This window comes from Trachypithecus francoisi, unplaced genomic scaffold (assembly GCF_009764315.1).
Source record: "Trachypithecus francoisi isolate TF-2019V2 unplaced genomic scaffold, Tfra_2.0 Lachesis_group9, whole genome shotgun sequence".
NCBI classification, from domain to species: domain Eukaryota; kingdom Metazoa; phylum Chordata; class Mammalia; order Primates; family Cercopithecidae; genus Trachypithecus; species Trachypithecus francoisi.
Genome location: NW_022681474.1, coordinates 59,729,941 through 59,737,426, shown reverse-complemented (window position 1 = coordinate 59,737,426; position 7,486 = coordinate 59,729,941).

Sequence of the window (7,486 nt, the reverse complement as noted above, 5' to 3'; positions counted from 1 at the left end):
AAAAAGAGTTTTTCCCACCTGCTGCATCAAAAGGAAGGTTTACTATTGTACTTAATCCACAAATAACAAAGCAATTTCACAGATTGCTTTTTTCTGGTTTTTATCATGGGATATTCAGTTTTTAACTATTGACCACAGTGGGCTCCGAAACATCCCTTTGCAGAATCTACAGTAATAGTGTTTCATACCTGCTAAATCAAAGGAAAGGTTTAACTCTGTGAGCTGAATCAACATATTAAAATGTAGTTTCACAGATATTTTATTTTTATATTTGTTGCAGGATATTCCTTTATTTACAGTAGGCTGCAGTGGCCTTTGAAATGTTTCTTTGGAAATTCTGCAAAAAGTGTATCGCCAACATACTCAAACAAAACAAAGGTTTATCTCTGTGAGCTGAATCCTCACATCACAAAGTAGCTTCACAGAAAACGTTTTTCTAGGTTTTATCACAGGATATTCAGGTTTTCACTATAGGCCTCAGAAGGCTCTGAAATGTCCCTTCATGTATTCTACAAAAAGAGTGTATCCAACCTGCAGAATCATAAAAAAAGTTTATCTCTGTGAGCTGAATCCACACACATGTCACAAACAGTTTCACAGATACCATCTTACTAGTTTTTATCACTTGATATTTGATTTTTCACTATTGACCTCAGTGGGATCCAAAATGTCCCTTCACAGATTCTACAATAAGAGTGTTTCATATCTGCTGAAACAAAGGAAAGTTTTAACTCTGTGAGTTGAATCAACACATCAAAAATCAGTTTCACAGATGCTTCTTTTTAGTTTTTACTGTGAAATATTCAGTTATTTACTGTAAGCCTCAGTGGTCTTCGAAATGTTTCCTGGCAGATCCTACAAAAAGAGTGTTTCCAACCTGCTGAATCAAAAGAAAGGTATAGCTCTGTGAGCTGAATCCATACATCACAAAGCAGTTTCACAGATAGCTTCTTTCTAGTTTATACCACAGGATATTCAGTTTTCCAATATAAGCCTCAGTGCACTCTGAAATGCCTCTTTGCAGATTTTACAAAAGTAGGGTTTCCATCTTGCTGAATCAAAAGAAAGGTTTAATTCTGTCAGCTGAAACCATACACACATCACAGAGCAGTTTCACAGATACATTTTTCTAGTTTTTATTGGCAAATACTCTGATTGCCACTAAAGGCCTCTGTGGGCTCTTATATGTCCTTTCCACAGGATATTCTGTTTTTCCTGTAGGCCTCAGTGGGCTTTGAAATGTACCCTCACAGACTCTCAAAGAAGAGGGTTTACAACCTGCTGAATCAAAAGAAATGTTTAACTTTGTGAGCTGAATCCACAAACCACAAAACAGTTGCATGGATAGCTTTTTTGTTTTGTTTTTTGAGACGGAGTCTTGCTCAGTCACCCAGGCTCCAGTGCTGTGGCGTGATTTTGGCTCACTGCAAGCTCTGCCTCTTGGGTTCACGCCATTCTCCTGCTTCAGCCTCCTGAGTAGCTAGGACTACAGGCACCTGCCACCACACCCAGCTAATTTTTCTTTTTTTGTATTTTTAGTAGAGACAGGGTTTCACCATATTAGCCAGGATGGTCTCAATCTCCTGACCTCATGATTCACCCACCTCAGCCTCCTAAAGTGCTGGGATTACAGGCATGAGCCAACAGATAGTTTCTTTTAAGTCTTTGTTGGGGGATATTTGTTTTTTCACTGTTAGGCCTCAGTAAGCTCTGAAATGTCTGTTTGCAGATTCTACAAAAAAAAAAGTGTTTCTAATCTGCTAAATCACAAGAAACTTTTAACATTGTGAGCTGAATGTACACATCACAAAGCAGTTTCACAAATATCTTTTTTCTAGTTTGTATCATGGGATATTTGGTTTTTAACTGTGGGTCACAGAGGACTCCAAAATGTTTCCTTGCAGATTCTACAGTAACAGTGTTTCATACTTGCTAAATCAAAAGAAAAGATGAACTCTGTGAGCTGAATCTACACATCAAAAAGCAGTTTCATAGATATCTTCTTTTTAGTTTTTATCTTAAGATATCTGGTAATTCAATGTAGGCCTCAGCGGGCTCCAAAATGTTCCTTCACAGATTATATAAAAACAGTGTTACTAACCTGCTGAACCAAAAGAAATGTTATGTCTGAGCTGGATCCACACATCACAAAGCAGTTTCACAGACAGCTTCTTTCTAGTTTTTATTGCAGGATATTTGACTTCTCACTATATGCTTCAGAAGGCTCTGAAATGTACTTTCACATATTCTACAAAAAGCGTGTGTCAAACCTGCTGAATGATAAAAAGACTTATCTCTGTGAGCTGAATCCACACATCTCATAGCAGTATTACAGAAAACTTCTTTCTAGTGTTTATCACTGGATAAACTATTTTTCAGAAAAAGCCCCACTGGGCTTTGGATTTTCCCTTGGCAGGCTCTACAAAAAGAGAGTTTCCAACTTATTGAATCAAAAAAAAGTTTTAATTCTGGGAACTGAATCCACAAATCACAAAACAGTTTCACAGACAGTTTTTTTCTAGTTTTTATCATGGGGTGTTCAGTAATCACTAAAGGCCTCAGTGGGCTTCAAAATGTCTCATCAGAAATTCTACACAAAGAAAGTTTACAACATGCTGAATCAAATGGAAGGTTTAACTCTGTTTCCTGAATGCACACATTTCAAAGCAGTTTCACAGATAGCTTTTTTCTACTTTTTATCGTGGGATATTCAGTTTTTCGCTATATCCCTCAGAAGGCTTTGATATGTCTCTTTGCAGATTCTACAAAAAGGGTGTTGCCAATCTGATTAATCAAAAGCAAATTTTAACTCTGGGAGCTGAATCCACACATCACAAAGCAGTTTCAAAGGTTGCTTCTTTTTAGTTTTTGTCATGAGATGTTCGGTTATTCACCTCAGGCCTCAGTGGGTTCTGAAATAACCCTTCACACTCTCTACAAAAAGAGTGTTTCCAATCTGCACAATCAAAAGAAAGATTTAACTCTGTGAGCTGAATAAATACACCACAAGTTATTTTCACAGATACCTTCTTTCAAATTTTTATCAGTGGATATTCTGTTCTTGACTATAGGCCTCAGTGCACTTTGAAATATCTCTTCACAGATTCTACATTAGGAATGTTTCCAACCTACTGAATTGAAAGAAAGTTTTGACTCTGAGCTGAATCCACACACAGACGTCACAAAGCCATTTCACAGATATCTTCTTTCTAGTTTTTATCATGGAATATTCGGTTTTTCACCATTGGCCTCAGGGGACTCCAAAATGTCCCTTCTTGGATTCTACAAAAGCAGTGTTTCCAATCTTCTGAATCAAAATAAAAGTTTAACTCTGTTAGCTGAATGCATATATTACCATGTAGTTTCACAGATAGCTTATTTCTAGTATTTATCACTGGTTATTCAGTTTTTCACAGTAAACCTCACTGCCCTGCAAAATATCCTTTCACATATTCTTCAGAAAGTGTTTTTCATACATACTGGATCTAAAGAAACGTTTATCTCTGTGAGCTGAATGCACACATCACAAAGCAGTTTCACAAATAGCTTCCTTTTATTTTTTATCATGGGGTATTCTGTTATTCACTATAGGCCTCAGTGCACTCTGCAATGTACCTTCACAGTTTCTATAAGAGTGTTTCCAACCTGCTATATCAAAACAAAGGTTTAACTTTGATAGCTGACTTAACACACCTTAAAGCAGGATTACAGGTACCTTCTTTCTAGTTTTTATTGCAGGATATTTGACTTCTCACTATATGCTTCAGAAGGCTCTGAAATGTACTTTCACATATTCTACAAAAAGCGTGTGTCAAACCTGCTGAATGATAAAAAGACTTATCTCTGTGAGCTGAATCCACACATCTCATAGCAGTATTACAGAAAACTTCTTTCTAGTGTTTATCACTGGATAAACTATTTTTCAGAAAAAGCCCCACTGGGCTTTGGATTTTCCCTTGGCAGGCTCTACAAAAAGAGAGTTTCCAACTTATTGAATCAAAAAAAAGTTTTAATTCTGGGAACTGAATCCACAAATCACAAAACAGTTTCACAGACAGTTTTTTTCTAGTTTTTATCATGGGGTGTTCAGTAATCACTAAAGGCCTCAGTGGGCTTCAAAATGTCTCATCAGAAATTCTACACAAAGAAAGTTTACAACATGCTGAATCAAATGGAAGGTTTAACTCTGTTTCCTGAATGCACACATTTCAAAGCAGTTTCACAGATAGCTTTTTTCTACTTTTTATCGTGGGATATTCAGTTTTTCGCTATATCCCTCAGAAGGCTTTGATATGTCTCTTTGCAGATTCTACAAAAAGGGTGTTGCCAATCTGATTAATCAAAAGCAAATTTTAACTCTGGGAGCTGAATCCACACATCACAAAGCAGTTTCAAAGGTTGCTTCTTTTTAGTTTTTGTCATGAGATGTTCGGTTATTCACCTCAGGCCTCAGTGGGTTCTGAAATAACCCTTCACACTCTCTACAAAAAGAGTGTTTCCAATCTGCACAATCAAAAGAAAGATTTAACTCTGTGAGCTGAATAAATACACCACAAGTTATTTTCACAGATACCTTCTTTCAAATTTTTATCAGTGGATATTCTGTTCTTGACTATAGGCCTCAGTGCACTTTGAAATATCTCTTCACAGATTCTACATTAGGAATGTTTCCAACCTACTGAATTGAAAGAAAGTTTTGACTCTGAGCTGAATCCACACACAGACGTCACAAAGCCATTTCACAGATATCTTCTTTCTAGTTTTTATCATGGAATATTCGGTTTTTCACCATTGGCCTCAGGGGACTCCAAAATGTCCCTTCTTGGATTCTACAAAAGCAGTGTTTCCAATCTTCTGAATCAAAATAAAAGTTTAACTCTGTTAGCTGAATGCATATATTACCATGTAGTTTCACAGATAGCTTATTTCTAGTATTTATCACTGGTATTCAGTTTTTCACAGTAAACCTCACTGCCCTGCAAAATATCCTTTCACATATTCTTCAGAAAGTGTTTTTCATACATACTGGATCTAAAGAAACGTTTATCTCTGTGAGCTGAATGCACACATCACAAAGCAGTTTCACAAATAGCTTCCTTTTATTTTTTATCATGGGGTATTCTGTTATTCACTATAGGCCTCAGTGCACTCTGCAATGTACCTTCACAGTTTCTATAAGAGTGTTTCCAACCTGCTATATCAAAACAAAGGTTTAACTTTGATAGCTGACTTAACACACCTTAAAGCAGGATTACAGGTACCTTCTTTCTAGTTTTTATTATGGGACATTTTGTTTTTCACTGTTGACCTCAGTGGACTCCAAAATATCCCTAAGCAGATTCTACAAAAAGAGTGTTTCCAACTTGCTGAATCAAAAGAAAGGTTTAACTCTGTGAGCTAAATCCACACATCACAATGAAGTTTCACACATATCTTCTTTCTAGTTTTTGTCTCTGGATATTCTGTTTTTCACCATAGGTCTCACTGGACTCTAAAATGTCTCTTTTCAGATTGTACAAAGGAATGTTTTCAACCTGCTGAATCCCAAGAATAGTTTAAGGGAAAAACTTAAACACTTGTGATAAAATTTAGAAGGAAGGTATCTGTGACACTCATTTGTCATGTGTGGATTCATCTTACAGACTCAAACCTTTTTTTATTATTTGTTTTATTTTTATTTTTATTTTTATTATACTTTAAGTTCTTGGGTACATGTGCATAACGTGCAGGTTTGTTACATATATATACTTGTGCCATGTTGGTGTGCTGCACCCATCAACTCGTCAGCACACAACAATTCCTCATTTATATCAGGTATAACTCCCAATGCAATCCCTCCCCGCTACCCCCTCCCCATGATAGGCCCCAGTGTGTGATGTTCCCCTTCCCGAGTCCAAGTGATCTCATTGTTCAGTTCCCACCTATGAGTGAGAACATGCGGTATTTGGTTTTCTGTTCTTGTGATAGTTTGCTAAGAATGATGGTTTCCAGCTGCATCCATGTCCCTACAAAGGACACAGACTCATCGTTTTTTATGGCTGCATAGTATTCCATGGTGTATATGTGCCACATTTTCTTAATCCAGTCTGTCACAGATGGACATTTGGGTTGATTCCAAGTCTTTGCTATTGTGAATAGTGCCACAATAAATTTAGCAGGTTGGAAACACTTTGATTGTAGAATCTGTGAAAAGACATTTCTGAGCCCATTGAAGCCTATAGGGACAAAATGAATACCCCACAATAAAAAATAGAAAGAAGGTATCTGTAAAACCACTTTACAATGTGTGGATTTAACTCAGAGAATTAAATTTTCTTTTTGATTCTGGAGATTGGAGAATCTGCAAAGGATCACTTCAGAGCCCATTGAGCCCCATAGGGAAATCCTATTATCCCATGATAAAAACTAGAAAGAAGCTATCTGTGAAACTACTTTCTGATCTCACCGAATTAAACCTTTCTTTTGATTCAGCAGCTTGGAAACACTCTTGTTGTAGAATCTGCAAAGAGACACATCAGTGCCCATTGAGGCCTATATGAAAACCCCAAATATCTCATGATAAAAACTAGAAAGAAGTTACCTGTGAAACCACTTTGTTATGTAGGACTCACCACACAGAAGTAAACCTTTTCTTTATTCAGTCAGTTGGAAATAATCTTCTTGTAGATTCTGTGAAGGAACATTTCAGAACCCATTGAGACCTATAAGGAAAACCCGAATATCTTGCAATAAAAACTAGGAAGAAGCTATGTTTGAAACTGCTTTTTGATGTGTGAATTCCTCTCATGTAGCTAAACCTTTTGATTCAGCAGGTTGAAAACACTCTGTAGAATCTGTGAAGGGACATTTCAAAACATTTTGAGACATATAAAGAAAAACAGAATATCCCACTATAAAAACTTGAAAGAAGCTCTCTGTGAAATCACTTTATGATGGGTAAATTCACCTCACAAAGTTAAACCTTTTTTACAATTCAACAGGTTGCAAAAACTATTTTTATTTAAACTGCAAACAAACATTTCAGAGCCCTTGAGGGCTACAGAAAAAAAACAAATATTCTGGCTCTGTTCCAAGATGGCTGAATAGGAACAGCTCTAGTCTGCAGCTCCCAGCACTATTCATGCAGAAAATGGGTGATTTTTGCATTTTCAACTAAGGTATCTGTTTTTTTCTCATTGGGACTGCTTGGACAGTGGGTGCAGCCCATGGAGGGAGAGCTGAAGAAGTGCAGGGTGTCACCTCACCTTTCTTAGCCAAGGGAAACCATGACAGATTGCTCCTGGAAAAATGGAACAGTCCCACCCAAATACTGTACTTTTCCCAAGGTCTTAGCAACTGGCAGACAAGGAGATTCTCTCCTGTGCCTTTCTTGGTGGGACCCACACCCATGGAACCTTGCTCACTGCTAGTGCAGCAGTTTGAGATCAAACTGCAATGTGGCAGCCTGGCTGGGGGAAGGACATCTGCAATTGCAGAGACTTGGGTA